Source organism: Podarcis muralis, chromosome 1 (genome assembly GCF_964188315.1).
Source record: "Podarcis muralis chromosome 1, rPodMur119.hap1.1, whole genome shotgun sequence".
In the NCBI taxonomy this organism is placed as follows: Eukaryota; Metazoa; Chordata; class Lepidosauria; order Squamata; family Lacertidae; genus Podarcis; species Podarcis muralis.
Window position 1 is genome coordinate 105,196,447 of NC_135655.1, and position 22,719 is coordinate 105,219,165.

The 22,719-nt window shown below is 43.2% G+C and overlaps 2 protein-coding genes across 9 annotated transcripts in view; one reads left to right on the top strand and one right to left on the bottom strand.

Annotated features, from left to right (window-relative positions):
* Positions 1-5,227, bottom strand: part of CCDC148 (coiled-coil domain containing 148) — a 98,627-nt gene extending 93,400 nt beyond the window's left edge. The window contains exon 1 of the mRNA XM_077936382.1: positions 3,169-5,227. The gene's annotated coding sequence lies outside the window, so the exon portion shown is untranslated. The remainder of the gene's footprint in view (positions 1-3,168) is intronic.
* A 2,676-nt stretch (positions 5,228-7,903) lies between these two features.
* Positions 7,904-22,719, top strand: part of PKP4 (plakophilin 4) — a 100,380-nt gene continuing 85,564 nt past the window's right edge. For 4 of the 8 annotated variants that reach the window (XM_028746329.2, XM_028746387.2, XM_028746337.2 and 1 more), the window contains exon 1: positions 7,905-8,129. The gene's annotated coding sequence lies outside the window, so the exon portion shown is untranslated. Of the gene's footprint in view, positions 8,140-22,719 lie in introns of all 8 variants that reach the window. The other 4 variants (XM_028746354.2, XM_028746365.2, XM_028746376.2 and 1 more) reach the window with 2 other exon arrangements.

Consider the following 22,719-nt stretch of genomic DNA (forward strand, 5'->3'; position numbering starts at 1 on the left):
TGGAATCCTATACATATCTGCTCAAAAATAAGTTGAGGAATTCCATGGAATTTCTCACAGAAAGGGGGGTGCTGGAGCATATCGAAAACAAACCGGGGGGGGGGGCTCTTATCTCATTCAAAGCAATCACTGCAAGGCAGGAAGGATAGTAGATAGTTGAGGCAGCCCCAACTTGAGCAATATATCCTGTACAATTATACGTGCAGTTGCCTGTGGGTTCCAGGGGTGGGGTACTCAGGCTTCCATACCCCAATAGATTCAGTTCTCAGGTGAACACTTGGCAGAGGCAAGTTTGTTCATGAATAGCTTCCCTTTTATTAGAAATAAGCTAACACACACAAAATACAGACATCTCGTAGCAAGGCAGAGCAGCTCATAAACATTTCCTTCCCCTCCAGCGTAGGTATACAGAGACATACAACAAATGAGACACACCCAGCAGGACTCAATCACCTCAGGCAAGTAGCCGAGGTTTCATTACAGGCCCCTTAAAGCAGGGAGGAGGAACCTGTGGCCTCACAGATGTAGCTGGGCTCCAGCTTCTATCAGCCCCAGCCAGAATGGCCAATGGTCAGGAGTAACGAGAGTTGGGATTCAGCAAAGTCGGGAACTGCAGACTTCTCACCCCTGCCTTAAAGATAGTGCAATGAAGGTTGCACGTCACCCCGAATCTCTGCCGAGTGGCAGCAAGATTGTAGGGGGTTCCAGGTGCTCGCCCAGGGTTCTGTTTCTGTTGGGGAAATTGAGGTGTGGAGGAAACTAGTGTCTTTAAGAAATATGGTTTATTTCACACATATTTACACCTAAAGTCTTCAGCGGAGAGGGCACAGAACATTATATGTGAAGTGTGTCTCTCACTGCCCCTCTCATAGTGTCAGCAAGCTCAGATCAAAAGCAACAATCAACTTTTTGTTCCCAGAACACTTTTACAGTGGTACCTCAGGTTACATACGCTTCAGGTTACAGACTCCGCTAACCCAGAAATAGTGCATCAGGTTAAGAACTTTGCTTCAGGATGAGAACAGAAATCGTGCTCCGGCGGCACAGCGGCAGCAGGAGGCCCCATTAGCTAAAGTGGTGCTTCAGGTTAAAAACAGTTTCAGGTTAAGTACGGACCTCCGGAACGAATTAAGTACTTAACCCGAGGTACCACTGTACAAGACAGAGGACATTCATTTGCTGCGTACATGATGTGGAAGTTATAGTGGACACCTTAAAGGCCAATTTCTATGCTTCTTGGTGCATTAGTCAGTGTAAGTTAGTAAGCCTCAACTCCTCTTAGATGGAGTTAATAATAACTTAATAATAATAATAATAACGTAATAATAGGAACTTGGGTGTGTGCACAAAAAAATGTTAACTTCATTAGAGCTCTAAAAAAGAAGTTTTATATTTCACTTTAATATACATGTGGTTTTTTTAAACTGGTTATCTCAGAAATCAGTTTACATCCATCCTGCAGAGCAGGCTGTTTTTATTGTTATACCTATATTATACCTATATTATTAGATTGTCTCTATGGATCAGGAAGTGTACTAGGCATACAATATAGTCCATTACTGTTACCCCAACATGTTGCCCTGTGAGAGAATACTAAAGCTGAGACAAAGTTGCGTATAACAACCCCAGAATGCAATCAAATGTTATCACAGGCTTCAAATCAAAAGACCACAGCAGAGATCTCAAAGAGATGAGCAGCAGATCATTAGAGAAAGCGAGCCATACCAAAGTCTACAATTCCAAGTGAAATTGTGGCAGCTCCTCTCTCATAAAAATGTACACATGCACTAGCACATCCCATGCAAGCAACACGTATAGCATCTCTCCCTTCCCACTTACTGCCTTCCACTGCAGCTGTCTTCTAACTCTGGCGACAGCCTTTTTTTCCCTTTTGGGAAGCAGCTTCCATCTGGGAAGTGTCAGTCTGACAATTAGCATGTGCTGAGTAACTTGCTCTTAAATTAAATGACTGACTAAACTGGGAACTATGAAGCCTCACAACTTCAGGAATACTGAATGGATTTTCATCAAGCCAACGATTCCTGTGTTTAGATATCAAGTTTAGATATCATCATAATTTCCTGAAGTATGACCAGAGAACAGATTTTCTCTTGCAAATGTAACATACTGATTTGATGATGGAACAGAATTTTATAATGATGCTGGAAAAACCTGCTGCCTCAGTTATGCACCCACTCCCACAGATGTGAGAGCTACATGTCATATAGCACCTATGCACATCAGAATTCAAATATTTGTAATGGAAAATGTATGAAGGTAAGGCTACTACGCCAGGATGCACAGGTTATCTTGCTCACATAACACACTTTCCACTGTGTACCCATGTGGATGCCATTATTATTATTATTATTATTATTATTATTATTATTATTATTATTATCCATTCTTCACTCTAAGGTCCCAGGATTTCACAGCTGCTTAGTTTTAATTCTGCTGATTGTATTCATTTTATTGTTCGGTTTTTTTATGCCGTTTTAATTTGTGACTGCTATGAAATTCTGGATACACATAAGTATATAAATATTTTAAAATAAGTAAATAATAAATAAGTCTGAACAAAGCCTATGAGTACTTAAATAAAGCAGCAACAATAAAACCAACCACATCTATTGCCTTGTTTATTTGTTTTTATTTGTGGGGCAGAACATCTTCCAAATCAGAACTTTCCCCCTAGTGCCTTTTCTCCCCTGTGAAAAATTTTCCTACCCATAAGTTCATTAGTAACAGTGAATGGATGCCAACTGCAAATACAGTACTAAGCAAGTAAAGTAAGCATGCTAAATTAGATCAGTCTCTTGGGCACTAGAAAAATTTCTGATGCAAACTGAAAATTATACTATGCAAATTACCCCAGTTCAAAAATTTTCAGGAAACCTACATCACTGACCACCACAGAAAAATTACAAGGGTTGAGAAATGTCCATCTGTTGAACATGCTGAACATTTGGAGCAAGAAACTGTTGCATCAAATATAAATTACAGTCCAAATCTTACTCTTTATTTGCTCAGATACAGTGAAGAAGCAGCCATTTTATCACAACCCACCAACCCAAAATCATTCTGTTCTTATTTTTAAATCAAACTGCAAAATTATGAACACCTAACACACATTTAAACAGAATTTTCACTGATTTAAAACAAACTTACTTCCATGAGGAAATACTGTATGTTCATTCCACTTACAGTATTCAAGGCGCCTTCAAAAGAAATATCTGTTACAATTTAATTTAGAAGTTTAAACATTTTTGAACTTTCCATAAGCTTTGTTGAAACAACTATGGAATATTCTGCAATATGCTGACAGATAACTGCCCACTGCAAACTGGCATAGGATCTTTACAAGTGACTGTATGCTGCCTTGGTTATTATATTCATACTTTTACATAAAAGTTAGCTTAGCTTCACACCCAAAAGAAGATGTTTCTAATCATGTAACAAGCTTTTATTTGTGTGCAATAGTATCAGCCCAGGGCATGAGCACAATAGTGTATTATACAAAAATTGGACTCAATCCAGAAGTGGTTACACATTAAAGCTGTAATTAGGCCTGAAGGTCTTTAGCTGGAAGTTTACGATGTAACATCAGCAGCACTAAATGAAATTATAGCCAACCAACAAAATTGAGGATGGAGACCCAGGGGAGTCGGGAAGGGAGGAATCCTATCACATTAACACTCTTATCCTAAAATCATTAATTGCAAGCTAGCCCAATTTATTTCAATAGGACTTAGTTCCATATAATATGTTTAGGGCTGGGTATTAGACGCAGAGTCCACTATAAAAATTTCAATGCAGAAGTCTGAGTCGCCTACAATAGTTATGAATGGGAAAAGTGATAACCATGTGAAACTTTTCTAAAGTTATCACACTTATACTAGAACATTAATCAGCTATAAAGCCAAGCTCCTTATTCTGAGAACAGGAAGCCAATCCATGCTTTTTGTATATTGCATCTCTAAACAAACCCCAATAATAGTTCTTTTTTCTTAATCACCTACAGCACAATATTTCAGAAACTCTTGGAAATGGATGTGCCACAGAAAGTGAAGCTTCACAGAGCTTCTACGTTATCAAATTCCATTTTGCTCCTAGATGGTCTTGTGGTATGTAATCTTAAAGACTGTCAGCAATCCAGGAACTGATTTTTTTTTTGTTCTGTTCTTGCCCTCAGAAACTGTGAGAGAAAAGTTTCACAAGCTGTGTTTAGTGTTAAAGTAGCCATTTGGAATGTCTCCTAAGGAAAATTACAGAGCAGTCCTACACTTCCATTACGCCCGGGGTGGTATATATGCCTCTACGCCTGCAAAACGATGACCACATTCTTATACATGATTAGCACAGGCATGGAGAGGAACACACATAAAATACAAAAATGTTTTTTTAAAGAAGACCAGCAGGCATCCATCATCACTGGAAACACCACCAGTGTCTAACAATCATGCCCACATGCAGAGGGATGCAATGAACTCACCTCTGGGACATGCTCCCAGCACACACACACATCCCACCACAACATACAGAACAATACCAAAGCAAACCCAACCCATCAGCACAGGCAACATTGGCAAAGCTAGGCTCCAGGGATCCCTACAGGTTGCAGCTTGAATCCCCTTGTAGTACTCACAACCACTGTTTTGGAGTACAAAATGCAAAGGGGAAGGGGGGGGAACCCTGCAGTTCAGCAACCACATAGCTCCTAGGATAGGATGCCTCCAGAAAGCACACAGAGCACTCCTGGGAAAAAGGTTCAAGGGCCACCGAGGAAAGGGGGAAAAATATATATTTTGCCAACCAGATAAGAGGATGAGCCAGGACATGCTGAAGTCAATGGGGATTTTTGAGTGAGGTCGTGGACTGAAGGATTATAGAATATGGCATAAGCATTCTCCTGTCCTGTGCCCATGACTCTACTCCAGATCAGCCATTCTGCCAATGTCTTCAATGGTGGATTGGCTCCACCAGCAGCATGTTCAACCAGTGTTCCTGTGGTATTCAGTCAGCAGATCTATCATGGCGGCAGTGGTTTGGTCATCCTCCAGTGTGGAAGGATTTTCACCAAATCACACAACCCCAGATCTCAAGTACAGGACTACACCATTATTTAGGGCTGCCATACACCTGGAATGGGATTTCAAAGGCAGAAGTGATGTCCGGGGAGACTATCTGGAAGGTGGTGGTTTGTTCTGGATCGAAAAATTGTTCATCAACTTTGTCTAAAAAAAAAAAAAAAAAAAGCTCAACAACTTTTGAGGTGTCATGAAATATGGCAACCCTACTCATTGGCAGTTTCTTACAATGGCATCTTACTCTCTTCCAACTTTTCAGTATCAGCGCTGATCACAGCTGCAACACAAATCTGAAGTTCTTAAGGCACTTTTATCAAATATTTAGGCAAGCAGGTGCCTGGGATTCTTCCAGCCTGGAGTGGTTAGTGCATAACAATTACATTACTGCAGGAGAAAGGCATAAGTGCCAAGTTAAAACCCTGTGCCATAAACACACAGCGTGGCCTCCAACATTCCAGAAATGAGAAGTGGGACATTATTGTATACTTGTAACACACCCTATTCTGACACAAGCTCTCCTCCCTATTGCACATTGCTGAAGGCTCTTTCTTGTCTCCTGCATTTCCGTTTTTAAAGCTTGTGAATGTTTAATGTTTAATCTCACAATGGATGTGGTTCTATTTAGTATAGCATAGCTGTACCTCAATCACAACTAGCAACAGCTAGTATCTCAATAGGATTGAAGGGAAGAATCATCAAGAGGATTGAAAGAAAGCAGTACACTGGCATTTTGTATTTAGACAATCAAGAAAGAATCAGCATTGCTGCAGTCTGGAGGCAATCATATGATTTAAAAACAAAGAGGATGTTATATGAGAATAATAACTGCTCTATAACAACTACTAAATATTTTGGGAAGTTGTTTGTTCACGATACATTTAGACATTTCTTAAGATAGATAACTAAGTTTTACACGATGGTTCTTGAGTTCAAGGAGCAGATTTTAGTCTATGTTTTTATACAAATGGATGTCATTTTGAATCAAGATGGCAGACTGAAGCTTTCAAAACTGCACTGATTTTTTGGTTTCTTGGAATTCTCAAGAAACACTGGGTATGAAGCTGCTAGTGTTATCCTAGGCTCCCCTGTTCGGTCAACATGGCCTCAAAGGGAACAGAAGCTATGTCAGTTGTGGTGGAGTGTCGTAATTCCCCTCCCACTGGAGTCAAGGAGAAGGAAAATGAAAAAAAACCCTGCCACCCTGCCCCACTGTCACCACAACTATAAAGGCGGTGGTTTCTCCACCATGGAATATTCTGCGCCACCAATATTGGTTCTACACCCTACTCACTTATTAGCTTTAGACATGAGGAGAAGACGGTAACTGTAAAAACAGCATTTCCTCCACTGTATGAATAGGTAAAGGGACCCCTGACCATTCGGTCCAGTCGTGACTGACTCTGGGGTTGCGCACTCATCTCACTCTATAGGCCGAGGGAGCCGGCATTTGTCCACAGACAGCTTCCTGGTCATGTGGTCAGCATTACTAAGCCGCTTCTGGCAAACCAGAGCAGCACATGGAGCGGTACCTATTTACCTTCCTGCCGGAGCGGTACCTATTTATCTACTTGCACTTTGACGTGCTTTCGAACTGCTAGGTTGGCAGGAGCAGGGACCGAGCAACAGGAGCTCACCCCATCACAGGGATTCGAACCGCTGACCTTCTGATCAGCAAGTCCTAGGCTCTGTGGTTTAACCCCTACTGTATGAATACATTAACATTAACATTATTTAATGGCATTCCCAAAACCTCCACCACAACCCCTCCAAAAATAAAATGAAGACAGCAATTAATCAGGAACAGGAAATACAATAGGAACTGTCTCAAGCAATAGGCACAATATGATGTGGGAATTCTACATAACATTCTTTGTATTATCTCCTCTGGAATAGCTACCCACCCTTTAGTTCCATAGCCATAGAGAAGAACCTCTGCTTCACTCAGAAATATAAATGGAGAAGCCTGAGTTTGGGATGGGAAATCCACCATTTTACCACAAGATTGAAAAAGAGTACCCAATGTGACACACCTGATTAGAAGTTCAGTGTCCGAAGCAAGCACCCCCTCCATTCAGATTACAAAGCAGCCATGCAAAGGTCACGTTATGGGGAAAGTCCAGAAAATGAAATTTAATTACCACCTTCTTTGTCCCCCATCCCCTTCCCCCCACTCATCCTGCATGCATTGCAAGGGGTTGCCCTAGATGACCTTTGGGGTCCCTACAGTTCTAACAATCGTTCTTTTTAAAAAAAAAACACACACACACACTTAAAAGGTGGAGCCTTTTCTGGCGGGAAATGAGGAGCCCACACGTGCGTGTGCTTGCGCGCCCGCGCAGAAAGAACAGCGCAAGGGTTGCCATCCTATGATCATGCGCTGCGTCTTGAGGGCGATCCCCACAGTCACCAGTGGCCACAGGATCCGCCTGCGCGTTTACTCCTTCCTCATCCAGTTTTTATTTTATTTTTATCACGGCTATCCTTCCTGGTACCACATAATAATTCCACTTCCACGACCACCACCCCGGGAAGTCCCAACAGTTATACACACCCTGCGGCCGCCCCCCCCCCCCGCAAAACGCCCGCCTGGCCTGAAGGAACCGCAGCCTCCCCTTCTTCCACTCCGCCGGGTCTCCTCACAGCATCAGTAACCTTAGCAACCTCAGGCCTCCCTTCCATTGGCCAGTTTGACGCGAGCCGGCGGCCAATGGCGACCCCTCCCGAGGCTCGCTACTCCAATCGGGGCGAGGCGCAGGGCAGGGCGCCTTGTTGACGTCTAGCTCCGAGAAGGGAGGAGGAGAAGCGAAGGGGCGGGAAGAAGCGGGAGCAGAGAGCCTGCGAGGAGGGAGGAGGAGGAGGAGGAAGAGGAGGAGGAGGAGGACTCCTCTGTGCTGCTCGGCGGTGGCACATTAGCAGCACGATCATGGACACCCCGGGGTAGGGGCCCTTCCCGGCGGGGTGGCTGCGGCCCCTCCGCGCAAGCCGAGACTCAGCGCCGGCGGGGCGCCCCCCTCCCAGCCCAGCCCGCTCCGTCTGAACGCGGTGAGTGGAGGTATCTCAGCCGCTCTGTCTCCGAGGGAAGGAGGGAGGGAGGCAAGGCAGCTCAGCACCCAGCGCTGCGGCGGGTGCAGGAAAAGAGGGGCACAGAAAGGAGCAACCTGTGTTGGGGGGGGGATCTTCCTGGGTTGGATGAAGGGAGCGAGGAAGGAAATCTCCACTCCCCCGGACCTTTCCCCCAGCCACCTTCCCCTTGTTCTTCTTAAGCTTCTTTCAAAACTCTCCCTCCTTCGCCTCTTCCCTGGCTTACCTGCTTCCTCTCCAGCCTGCCTGAGCTCAGATCTCCTGCTCGAAAATGGTTTTTGCTCTGCTTTTTTTTTTTTTTTTTTGGCCTCCTGCTCGCCTCCCCATCTTACTCTGTCCCCTTTACGAAGATCTGCTTCTTGTTTTTGTTTTTTATTCCCCCCCCCAGCACCCCCTCTCTCACACACACCAGATTTGCCAAGCTCCATAATTAGTCCCTCCCTTGGTAAAAATGTGTTTCCTCTGCTTTGTTTGGCTCTGCTTAAACTGCCTATCCCTTCCTTGCTTATTCAGCCCCTTTAATGTCCTTAAAAACATCGCTGCTGCTCAGTTTTTCTCCTTTCCTTCATAGCCTCCTCCAAAGATCCACTCATTTACCCTCTAAGTAACCTTTCCCGTTGGTTCTCATCCTTTCTCTCTGAACACCTCTGCCCTGCTTGTGGTTCCATCCTAAAACATGAGTCTTTCGATTACTCTTCCCTCCTCCTGTCCCCAGAGTCTCCTTTTCTTTCTCCCCATCAGTTTCCCTTCCTCCTCAACCGACTCCACCTAAATACCTTGCTTTCTCATGTTAACAACTTCCCTTATGGAAATTCCTTCCTCTTTATTACTGATCTCCTTTGCCCTTCCTTGCATAATTAGGCTTCCCATGAATCTACCTTCCTGTATGGTTCCACATTAATATCTACCCCCTCAAATACCTATCCCCATCAAGTGTCTTTTGCTTAATCTCAGTTTTACCCCTTTGCCCTGAGAATGTTTTTCCCCTCCAGTATCGCAAAATATCCCCTAAAAACACTCTCAGTACATTCTTATTCCCTTTTCTTAACCTCATTTCTTGCTTTCTAAACCTTTGCATTTCCCTCATTAATAGATGATCATTTCCTTAAATAGCTTCCCTTTTTAGTTCTGGCCTCTTCTCAGAGTGAACGTCCTCTGGTTCCTATAAAGCTTTTTATACTCTATTTTACAAGTAATACTGCTTTTCAGTATTTCCCCCCCTCCCCTGTACTTTTTCATTCACTGAGCCCCAGTAAAACCCCACGCCCTTGTCTGCCAGAGTATAAGCCCCTTCAATCCTCCCCTGCCTTTTGCATGTCCTTTAAACCCTTACAATTCCCTGCCTATTCCCTCATCTTTGCCGGAATTCCCCATGTTCTCTTGGTATAAATTTCTTCCTGCTTCTTCAGCCTGTCTTTACAAGCGGGGAGGGACAACAACGTCCTATCCCCTTCCTCTTGTTTCCCTGGTTAACCAGCTGCTTCCAACCCCCTTTCTCTTCCTGGCCCTCTAAATCCTTCCCTCTTAACCTGCAGTCTCCCCTCACTCGACCTCGCCCCCATCTTGTATTTTCTCCCGTCTGCTTGTTAGAGCCACATGCAACCAGGCTCGAGTAGCGAAGCCAGAAAATGTCTGTGGCTCTCGTGCTTTCTCTTTCTCTCTCTTTCCCTTTGCCCTGGGTTTCCTCAGTAGGGGACCCCCAACTACTGTCCCTCTGCAGTCAGCCTGTAGGGAGAGAGAGGGAGGGGGCAGCGGCAGCAGTGACTGCTTGGTTTTGGCTGCATGTTTGAGGAGTGCGACAGACGGTGGTGGTGTGTGGACGGAAGCTGCTGGCGCTCTGGGCGAATGAGAAGGCAGGTGTGTGCCTGTGTGTGGGAGGGGGACACGTTGTTTGTTCCTGGAGCTTTTAGATAGTGCAGGAATGCATGGAATGCCTCGGAAGCCCGCTGCAACAGATCGCTTCTTGCCCAGCTCTCTGAACAGCCAAAGGTCACTGGACCATCTCTGGAACAGCAAAAAGGAAAAAGCCCGTTCCTGCCGCCTTGCTGCAGAGAGAGAAGAAGCAGTAGCTGTGCTGCATGCTTTGAGCATGGCATTACACAGGATCAGAGTCTAGTCAGATTCCTCCCCTTGAAGGCTACTTTTGATGGCCCTTCTAATGACTGTTGGTCTGACCTATCCCTGTCGAGCAAGGCAAGGGCTTGCCTTACCCCCTCTCTTTCAAACGTATTTTGTGCCAGGTTATGATTCAGACGTCATTCAGTTCAGTACTGTAGCATTTTGGTACATGACTCAAAGCAGAGCTATGGAAACTGAGGGAAGCCCTGCAGAAAACCGGGAGAGGACCAGAGAAAAAAATGTATTAAAGCTGTGTGGCATTATAGGAAGAGTTTTGCAACATATTCCACTCCCCATTATATTCAGTGCATGAAACTATAATCTAGAGATGTTTTCATATGGAGCATTAGAGGGATAACTGTTTCTTATCAATAGTGAGCTTCATGTACACCCCTATAATGCCAATCAGATTAAAGAACAGAGAGGCAAGTGTTTTACTAGAGATGGGGCAGAGAGGACTGTCTGGTACTGTTAAATTACTGGGCGTGTCAATTACCATTTGGAACAACACAGAATGGCAGCAGGGCATAACAATTGCCAGCATGTCTTTCCCCAGATTTATGTCTCGTAGTACCATGTATTAGGTCTATTCATCTATTGAAGCTGCCAAAACCGTTTAACTTGATATTTGTGAGGAGGGGGCTTGGGGTGGGGTGGGGGTGGGGAAGGGAGACAAAACAACATGTCGAAAAGTTTGGGGCACAATGGTTCAGCCATAGGTAAAAGGGAATAATGTACGTGTCTGAACACGATCTAAAAGTAGTTGTTTTCTGTTTCATTTTTCCCCCTCTGCCAGATGAAAGGAAATAATTACCAACCTTAGGTTAAGAAGAAATTGTAGTGGTAGCTGCCAAAGCAAGTCCCAGAGCATTTCACATAGTTGGCTGTTCTGACATGTTTGGGGCAGTTATTCAAAATAAGAGATGGTGGCTTGGCTATTACTTTTAATTGAAAGGTGCCTGCACAAGAGCATTTTAAAAACTGTAATATACCTTGCTTCAAAACAGATATTGCTGTTGCCCTGATGAAATGCTTCATATTCAAAGGCGTCTGCCGTCTTGTATGCTGAATGCTATTTTATGAGTGATGATGTGTGCTTTTTTAACTGTAAAACATACTTTTGAGTTTCAGTGAAATTTAAAACACACACACACCTCTGATGTATTTATTGTAAGCAGCATCCTGACTGTCACTTGTTCTGTCCCCACTACTGCTCTGTATTGAGCCCATTAAATAAAGCAATGTGTACATTCAAAACTGGAGTGCTCTTGGGAGAGTCCTAGGCACCTAATGCTTTATATGGTTTGCATTGACATTGTGCTTCTGAAGGATTGCTTGAATTACCCTGTTTGGATGGAGTTTTGTAATCGTTACATAGAATTATTGTGAACCGAATGACTTATCAGACAGCACAGTTTTCCTTTCTGAATAAAGGAAGCTGGGTGATATTAAAATAGGATAAAATGCATTTTGAAGATTTCTTATGCAACAGTAATTACCAGTCTACTTAAGCACTGTAACTGCTTGATAAATACCTATATTCGTATCCCCAACTCACTCCCAAATGATATTGGCTCTTCTGAACTTCCTTTACTCATTCTCTGGTGCTTCAACAATTTCAGAGCCAGCAAATTTCAAGCTCCCTCCCAAACTTGCTCATCTGCAACCATTCCTGGAATCATCAGAACCCGCTATGTCTCCACCCATTCTCACTGTCTGATTTTGGCACTAGAGTAGCCTCAAATTCTTTCCCCCATCCCTTCCACCTCAGTGCTTTGGTGACACCAGCTGTTTTCTCACAACTACCAGCTTTACCTTTTTCTAGATGTTACTCCTTTTGCCACCAACCTATTTCACAGCTATAGAGGATATTTCACCAGGGTGTTTCATTTTAAGTGGCAATCTCTCTCTTTTGTTTAGGTACTGTGTTTCAGATAATAAAGTGAATTCCTGATCTCATGACATATAAAGTATAGCATCTCCTCAAGAATGATTGAATGAAGTGATTTCATATTGTAAGAGCAATCCAATAAGATATTTTCTGCACTGAGAGGTGAAACACATTCTGAGGGAATTGCTGTAGAAGTCTGTGGTGTGAGAAGCCATTCTCTTTATTTTAAATGTCTTAATTATCATAATAGATCTTCATACTTATAGGCTTAATAAACCCAATAGCCATCACTAAGGTTTTTGTCCTGCCAGGATATCCTTGTTCGCATATTCTGAGTGTAGTGCAACCAGCTATTGAATCAAAGGGCAAAAGTGTTCATGGGGTGGAGGGGCGGGGGGGGGGGGGTTAGGAGACTGGAAAGGACAAAACATAATATAAACAACCCACTTCTCTTTTGTTTGACCTCTTGCCAGTATTACAGAACTTTTAAAAAGATAACTGCTACCTGGATTATTTGTAATGCAGTAGGCCTGCGATTTATGCACATTTAACTGTGTGCATTCAGCTTTACGCACTTGGCAATATATATATATATATAGAGAGAGAGAGAGAGAGAGAGAAGGGGCAGGCATCTGGGAAAAAAGACTTTGGCAGTCCCACCTGCCATTGAACTCAATGTGCTTTAGCTTTAGGTGCAATTCCTGGAATGTAACCCCTGTAAATTGCGGGATTGCTGTATTGATTTTTTAAATATTATATATACTGAAATAACTGCTGTGCCATTTTTCTTTTTTAAAAAGGGTACAATTTCATATGCAGACAAGTTGATCCAATGCATTTTTACTAGGTGGTCTAACGCAAGGATATGGATTCTTACCCATCTCTGCAGAATCTTGACCTCATTTTCAGCCTCTCAGGAAAAATAAGGCAAATCTTGTCAATAGCTAGATTTGCCCTACTTAATACATTTGTAGACTTGCTGCTCAAGAGTGGCCTTTCTGGAGGTACATGCAGTGACGGCTGTTCCTTCAAGACTCTGAGGGATATGATCTACACCTCCAGTTTGGACACTTGGCAACAGGTTGCAATAGCTTCCCAAGAACAGTTGTGATGTGGCTAACAACTTCAAACAATTATTAGTAATAAATAAATGTTTATGGCCCTTTCCAGCATATTTGTGGAACCATCTAAGGCCTGCCCAAAAACCATGAAAGGTGGAAGTGGGGATGGGAGAAGATCTGGATTATTTCTCTGGCTTCAGAGGCACAGAATAGATTCATGCCAGTGTTTCTAGCCCGGTGCAGGCAGCCACAGTATAATGCACATTCCATTCCTGGGAGCTAAGAGGCAAGGAGTGGGCTGTTTCCACTGAATTTGGTGAGGAATAAGGATGGATGGGGCAGAGGGAGACCAAAATGGAACAAAAATAGAGGATAAAGAAATGGGAGGGGGGAAACCAGTAACAGCTAAGGGTACAGAAAAATATGTACTGGTGCAGAGAGGGAAAGGGGATAAAATTGGATATTGATAGACTTATAGGGTGGTGAAAGAAGGGAGAAATAAGTGAGAGTTGGTAAATTCAGATAAATCTATGGAATGGGGAAATGGATACAGAGGGAAAAGGAGATATTAGCTTGAGAAGTAGGGATGCAGAGGCACCAGAAAAATGGGGGGTATGCAGAGATCTTTAAGTAAGCCCTGGACTTTGGTTTGTGATAGCTTGTGTTACTTTACAAACTGAGACACACACATACCCGTTAGTGTGTCCTCCTTACATGCTGGTGTGTGGCGTGTAATGGACCAAAACTATGCATAGATTAATTTTTAAATTTTGGTTCTTGGCAGGGCAGTTTTCTTCAGAAGCAGTTAAAAAGCCAGCCACTGACAAGAGCTTCTCCTCCTGAACTGCATTAATAATATTTATGATTAATAATAATCAATTATTAATAGCATTTTCTATTCAGGGATTGCCTCAGCCAAAATTCAGCAGAAGGAGTACTGTTTTCAGTCATTTGAGGCCCTTGGCATGTGCTTGGTTTGTCCGTCAGCAAATGCAGTAGCCAGCTGAGGATGGGGACAACAGAAATGAGGGCGCACAGGTACCTGGGGTAATACAGGAAGATTGCTATGGAAAAAGAGTAGGTTGCTGAGAAGTGGGGCTTTAGGGAACCCTCTAGGTCAGCCTTTCTCAACTGTGGGTCCCCAGATGTTGTTGAACTACAACTCCCATCATCGCTGACCATTGGCCCTGCTCGCTAGGAATGATGGAAGTTGTAGGCCCAAAACATCTGGGGACCCAAGGTTGAGAAAGGTTGCTCTAGGTAGACAACAGTAAAAAAAACCTGGTTGCTAAGAGTGGGGACACAGAACTGGTGGTGAGAGAGAGCATGGAAAGGAGGGTGAGTTCTTAGCTCTTCAGAGAGATGTGCAGCTGTGTAAAGAAAGAAGAAAGCAGGCTGTGAGACACAGAGAAAATTAGGGTGTTAGGGAAAATAGCTTTAAGAAGCTATAAGTGTGTTTCTGCATACACTTGTTGGAATAAAAGCCTATGCTTTTCAGTGGTTAATGCAGTGATACTGTCCTATTAGCAGGGGAAATATAACTTTGCCCTGAAGGTAATATGAATTGTGTACTTCTGTACCAGAGGGATGTTCTAAGGCAGTTGACAGTGTTAAATTCCTAATGTCTTTTAAAAATAATTACGTCTTTTGAGGACTGTGTATAACACATACATACCACTTTGTTACAATGGAAAGCTTCAGCCACCTAACACAGGGTAAGGAACTTGTGGCCCCCGCAGAAGTTACTGAATTGCATCTTCCATCATCCCTGAACATTGACCCTAACGCCTGGTGATGATGGCAGCTGTACCCTCCAGATGGTTTAGCCTACTAGCTTGGGGAAGATTGGTCTAGATCCTGACCAAGAAACGGTCATTTGTTACTGTACCATTGTGGCATGGCAGCCCTAAGGGGAAAATAGGTCAAGAATATGTCTGTTATTCCAGATATTGGCTTGAACTAACCAGCCAATTACTTGGCCACAGGTTTCTAGTCTCTTTTGGATTGTTGCCAGCAAGGTGGAATACCAAAAAAGGTGGAATACCAGACAAATATGAGAATATACAGAAGGAACTGAGTAGTTCCTTCTGTATACAGTGGTATCTTGGTTGTCAAATTTAATCCATTCCAGAAGACCGTTTGACTTCCGAAACATTCGACAACCGAGGTACCACTGTATATACATAATGTCTGTAACTGAAAATGCAGTAATATTCCTACCTCCTTAATAAGTCCCATTGTGTTAAATGGGACTTACTCACAAATAAGAAGGTATCGGATTGTGGCATCTGACTTCTATTGTTGACAGTGTTTTAGCTGTTGAGTTGGAAAACCCTTAACAATAGAAACAGTTACCCTAGCCAGCAAATAACCGGCAGACATTTTGGCAATTTCGTAGTCCAAATTTTAACTTCTTCCTCTGCTTACACTTAAAGTTGGTTCTTATGCCATCCTGGGGGAGTGTTTGCCACTTTCATGTAGTGAATTTTCACACAGCTTCAATAATGCATGTAATAATAAGATCATTGGGAGGGGTGGAGGGGACGACTTCTCACCACAACATGCCACTCCTCCCAAGGCTCTGTACAATTTCAGCATTACCTAAGTTATTGGTGCAGCATGGGAGCTATCTTGCAGGAACAAGCATATCATTAAAGTAATGTAAGAGCCATCCCTATGTCCGCTGCCCTGTGCAGAATGTTTACATTGCAAAGACTGAAGGATCATAAATTCTAGATCAGGTATATTACTCTGATTACATAGCAAAGCATTCGTGACATTCATATATGCACTCATGTGGTTGCTGTACAATCTCAAATTTTCCTTTTTATTGGACAAATTGTGTGTATGCACTACTGAAATAAGATACCGAAGTTTAGAGTTGCATAGAAGGCTTTTTCATGTTTGACTAATAAGGGCAGATCCGATATAGTAACCCTTGTAAAATGTAGACTGAAATTGTGTTTACATATAGTTTCAATATGAGAAAGTTTGTTGGAAAACTTTTTGGGTAAATCTTAACACACAAGCTTCATTGAAATAAGAGGGAAGTGGCTCAGAGTAAGTGTCAATTCCAAGTTCAGTACCCCCTTTTCAGCAACTGGTCCCATTGCCACTGAAATGATCTTCCTTCCAGTCCCAGCTGAAAATTAGAATTTGCATTCTGCTGCTAGGAATGTTTTGTAGCCATCAGTAGAACTTCTTTCGTTCTCCTCTCCTCTGAATACATAGGGGTTGTGTGGTTATCCAAAGCTTAAAGTAAATGTCTATGCGCATGCACGCGCACATATAGTAATGAAATAATACTTGTATGGATTAGCTGCATAGTATCTTCTAAAAATATCAAGTCACTTTCCCTCTAAAATTTAAGTGATTTCCTCAGAAAAGCTTTGACAACTTTGAATACTATATGTGGGCCAAATTACACAAGAACCAAGAGATCTAGATCACTGGACATTGTAATTTCCTTTTTTACAGCAGGCTGGGGTGCATGGATCTGATTTTGGTGATGAAAGCAATGGTACTGAGGGATGAGTATTTAACCTTGCTCTGTTTTCCACTGCACAGTGTTAGCAGTTTCAGGGTAGGAGATGGAAGGGAAAACCCTATGAGCAGAAGGGTTTAGAAACCTCCTTAGTGCTGCTGCTTTGATCAGAACCAGAAACTCCCACAGTTACAAAGTAAAATTGCCATGCAATCCCATCACTGATTTCCTGTATCTTACAAAATTTAGCCATAACAATCCAATTGATTATAATTAGGTTTCAAGTGAATAAGAGTGTGACTGCAGCCTTGCTTTCTTGGTACAGGTTATGAATGTGTTTTATGAGCAGCTCTGTGGGATGACTTTTCTGAAATTAAAGAAGAATGTACAGTGGTACCTCGGGTTACATACGCTTCAGGTTACACACTCCGCTAACCCAGAAATAGTACCTCGGGTTAAGAACTTTGCTTCAGGATGAGAACAGAAATCGTGCTCCGGTGGCACGGCAGCAGCAGGAGGCCCCATTAGCTAAAGTGGTGCTTCAGGTTAAGAACAGTTTCAGGTTAAGAACAGACCTCCGGAACGAATTAAGTACTTAACCTGAGGTACCACTGTATTTTGTCAATCCAGTTTTAGGAAAAGGTTTGCTTTTTTTCAGGTTAGAGTTTTGTTTGTTGCTCTTGGAGCAAATACATTTTCCTAGGTTCATTGATTTAGTAAGAAGTTGTTTGCAGATGAAAATATAGAATTCTGCCTGTAGCCAAATTCGGTTAAGCTGACTACAAGTTGAAGAATCTATTTTAATCTAATTCAGCCAAATTTGACTTAAGTGAAAAATGGTTCTGCATCAGTGGTAACATCCTAGGATCACACCGTCTTCGCTGGGCAGGACACTCTGGTCTGGTCTGAACAGAACAGTTCAATAGTAGAAGGGAAGGAGAAATAAAATTTGCCAGCCATAAGTGTTGCCAATGGCATACTCTGGGTCATTCAAAAAATTCACCATGTGGCTTTGCCAGACTAGCATCTCTAATCTCTTAACCATGGTTAAATTACTGGGCATAGGGCACAAGACTATATACTTCCACAATTGCCAATTTCCTTTCTGATGTGAATTTCCTGTGCCATTTTAACCATGGTTAAGCATGACACAAGTACCGTATTTTCCCCTCTATAACACGCAGATTTTTTCTCCTAAAAAGGAAGGGGAAATGTCTGTGCGTGTTATGGAGCGAATGTGTGGTCCCTGGAGCCAAAAAATCAAGCAAAAGTCAAATCGCGAGTCACAGAGAAGGGAAACCTGAAAAGAGGAAGTGGCAGCTTTCCTGTATTCTGCCTCAGGGTCTTACTGCCCACCCTCCTCTGTTTCGTTGCTGTGATTGCTGAAACGGAACAAAGAGCAGGGAAAGCCCCTCCCCTCCAGGCAAGCAGAGGGGAAAGTGTCGTCTCTGTGCTCCGGTACTGCTGGGGGAGAGGGAGAGAGAGTGGGAGAGGGAGAGGGGGGGAGGGAGAGAGAGAGAGGGAGAGAGAGAGAGAGAGATGGCTGGCTTGGGGGGGAACTTTTGCCTCCCACCCGTTAAATCCCTCTCCAGCATTCTTAGCCAGCTGCTTCTCTGCACACCCCTCTCATGTCCCTTCTTTGTTTTTCCTTCGCTCCCCACTTAAAATGTGGTTACAAAGCATAGATCAACATGGATCCTCAGGATCTTTGCATTGGGTCACCCCAAATTCACCATCAGATCACATAGCATGTCCATGGCTACAGCCTGCACCAAAAAAATCACGCACCCACTGTTGCCTGGGGCTGCAATGGTGCAAAAACGTGGTTAAAAAGCATGGATCCACATGGATCCTCAGGATCTTTGCATTGGGTCACCCCAAATTCACCATCAGATCACATAGCATGTCCATGGCTACAGCCTGCCCCCCAAAAATCACACACCCACTGTTGCCTGGGGCTGCAATGGTGCAAAAACGTGGTTAAAAAGCATGGATCCACATGGATCCTCAGGATCTTTGCATTGGGTCACCCCAAATTCACCATCAGATCACATAGCATGTCCATGGCTACAGCCTGCCCCCCAAAAATCACACACCCACTGTTGCCTGGGGCTGCAATGGTGCAAAAACGTGGTTAAAAAGCATGGATCCACATGGATCCTCAGGATCTTTGCATTGGGTCACCCCAAATTCACCATCAGATCACATAGCATGTCCATGGCTACAGCCTGCACCAAAAAAATCACGCACCCACTGTTGCCTGGGGCTGCAATGGTGCAAAAACGTGGTTAAAAAGCATGGATCCACATGGATCCTCAGGATCTTTGCATTGGGTCACCCCAAATTCACCATCAGATCACATAGCATGTCCATGGCTACAGCCTGCACCAAAAAAATCACGCACCCACTGTTGCCTGGGGCTGCAATGGTGCAAAAACGTGGTTAAAAAGCATGGATCCACATGGATCCTCAGGATCTTTGCATTGGGTCACCCCAAATTCACCATCAGATCACATAGCATGTCCATGGCTACAGCCTGCACCAAAAAAATCACGCACCCACTGTTGCCTGGGGCTGCAATGGTGCAAACACGTGGTTAAAAAGCATGGATCCACATGGATCCTCAGGATCTTTGCATTGGGTCACCCCAAATTCACCATCAGATCACATAGCATGTCCATGGCTACAGCCTGCACCAAAAAAAGCACGCACCCACTGTTGCCTGGGGCTGCAATGGTGCAAAAACGTGGTTACAAAGCATGGATCCACAGGGATTCTCAGGATCTTTGCATTGGGTCACCCCAAATTCACCATCAGATCACATGTCTGTGGCCACAGCATGAAGCACAAAAATGATACATCCACTGTTTCATTCAGAATGTTTTTTCCCTTGTTTTCCTCCTCTAAAAACGATGTGCGTGTTATGGTCAGGTGCGTGTTATAGAGCGAAAAATACGGTAGTTAACATTAATTTGGGTTCCCTCTTAACCCAACCCTGGTTTTTAGCCATGGTTAAGATAAAATCCAAAGTAGTGTTAACTACTGTTGCCATGCTTAGCTTTTGTTGACATTGGTGTTAATATCAACCTAGAAATTAGTTAGAACTTAGAACCTGCAGAAGACTTGTGCCATGTAGGAGAGAAACTTGCTTACAATGTCTTAACTGTAGGTAAAACTCACGTGTTACATCCGCACAAGCTGTATGTCTCAAAAGACATCTGTTTGAGGTCACTGAGGATTTTCTTGTTTATTCAACTCTCCAAAAGAATGACAGTGCTACAGTACTTATTCCTAACAGTCTAGAACACTTTTCATTTTCATATATGTTCTCTGCAATAATTAATCAATTGCTGCTTTCTTTGTTCAAAAAAGACAGTAGTTCTTTGAGAGGGTAGTATTTGTCCAGATGTCAAGTGAAAAAAGCTGTGACAAGCAGTTGACCTTCTGCCTCCACCTCTATGCTCATGCATTAACTAACATTTAAACGTTGTGCTTGACATAAACACTGAATCTTTGCTGCCACTTCCTAGCTCAACTGCCTTCCCAAACAGAGCCTCACATAAGAAAATGCTCTAAATGCTACAACCAAGAAGTGGCCTGATTGGCATTGGCTCCTAGCTTTTCTTCGGTTTTTTATATGCATATAATTTTGATGGCTGTGCAAGTTGACAACCTCGGGATAATACTGATAATATGAAAGACTTAAAGTGCTAGGGAACACTTTCTAGACTGCATGTATGCTTTGAGTCTTTTGCAGACATCATATTGCAGACTTTCTAAATATGACTTCAGAACGGTGTTGGAAAGTCAGATATATAAGCTAGGGGCCAAATGGCTCCTTAAACCAAGGTTGCAGTTGACAAAACGGAATGCCTAATTGCCATTTTGGGGCAAGACGGTTCTAAAGTCTTATTTTTCAAATGATGGAATGATTGTGATTGATTACCGGTTAAACTTCTGGCTAGTTCAGATGACAACCTTGAGCTAGGTTAAGAATGTTGGGAACTTAAAGAAGAAAAGTCTCTTGATCCAGGGAAAGTCCACAAATACAGTGGCCTATTCCTGCTTCTTTTTCTTAATGGTGAACGGACCATTCATAACCTAAGAATATTCTTCACAACTGTGAGCAGGGCAGCGTGGTGGGGTAAGTGAAGACAAGCTACAACAGTTGACTGTAATGTTGTTCACTGCTCCTGCTCAGGCTGCACCAAAAAAAAAAAAAGGTTCCTGAAATTCATTCTGATTGTTCAGATAAAATATAACTGATATAATTCTACAGGATTTGGTGTCAGTGTGTGAAAACAGTCCAGATCCAATGATCCTCAGGCATGTACCTCCAGTTGGTGAAGATATCAGACACCATCCTGGCACCCTGGCATCTTTACATGGTCGCAAGTGGCCAATAAAGGTAAAGGTAAAGGTACCCCTGCCCGTACGGGCCAGTCTTGACAGACTCTAGGGTTGTGCGCCCATCTCACTTAAGAGGCTGGGGGCCAGCGCTGTCCGGAGACACTTCCGGGTCACGTGGCCAGCGGGACAAAGCCGCATCTGGCGAGCCAGCGCAGCACACGGAAACGCCGTTTACCTTCCCGCCAGTAAGTGGTCCCTATTTATCTACTTGCACCCGGAGGTGCTTTCGAACTGCTAGGTTGGCAGGCGCTGGGACCGAGCAACGGGAGCGCACCCCGCTGCGGGGATTCGAACCGCCGACCTTTCGATCGGCAAGCCCTAGGCGCTGAGGCTTTTACCTACAGCGCCACCCGCGTCCCTAAGTGGCCAATAGCCAGGTGCAAAATGTGCCCGGTGCCTGGCTAATTTTGAACACTGCTTCAGAATCAACAAGGCCTAGAAGAGCACTTGGAGCAGGTTTGATGAAAGCTGAGATTCCTAGGAATGAGAGAGAGTAACTGTACACCACACTTGCGCTAGTATAGTCCTGGCTCTCAAACTTTGAGTGCTCTATGTTAGAAGACTCACTTTGACTTAAAGTTTAAGTCTCTCATTCTAAGCCTAGTGGCTTGTAAATCCCGTTACATTTCTAGGTAAATATGTCGAAGGTGTATTACAATTCTCAGTGCAAGTAAGAAAACCCATTAAGAGAGCATTGGAGGTAGGTGCTTATGTTGGAAAGGACACACTTCTATGGTTGATTGGTATGAGTCCTCTTACACGTTTTCAGAAAAAGACAGAGCGTTTTAAGTTCCATTGAATCTAATAGTGCAATCTTGTGTGTGCTTGCTCAGCAGTCAGTCTCACCAAGTTGAATGGGACTTGCTATGTAGTGTTCATGGAATTGCAGCCCAAGTAGGTTCTGTCTGTAAATGTATCTTATAAAACTAATAATGCCACTTCAGAGCATTATTGAAGATAGGAACTAAGTATAAGCTCTCTACAATAAGCCTTCCTAGCAGTCATGTTCCCTTTAACTGCTTTCGTTAGACTTTTTGTTTTCTTTATTACATATGTTCGTCTTTTTAGATAATTAAGATTCTTTGGATTAGAATTCTTATGTGGGCTCTGTTTCATACGGAGATTTTGTTTGTACTTAACCTGTATAGATGTGATGCTTAGTAACAGATTTTGCAGTTCTGCTGCTGTATTTAGAGAGAGACTGGTTGCTTAGTTACCTTTTTTCTTATGTGGAAAGCCGCCCAACAACAAAAATACAGATTCGGTTAAAACTGTAAGTACTCAGTATTTATCTGTATCACAAAAGTACCCTGAGATATCACATGTATTTTTCTAGCTTCAGGTATTAGCTAGACATGTACTAAATGGCAGTCTTGTGTTGCAATTAGAAAGGCAAGTTTTAGCTGATTGTGGAGAGAGGATACCAATATCTGTGAGGGTAAGAGTGCCACAGATGGAATGAAGCATTTCAAAGGTGATTAAAAAAAACTTGTGAAATGCTTCATTTTGGCTACCTGGTTGCCAGCAATATAGATGTTACAGATCCAATAGATCTATTTGCCAGTTCAGGGAGTATGACTTGCCAAT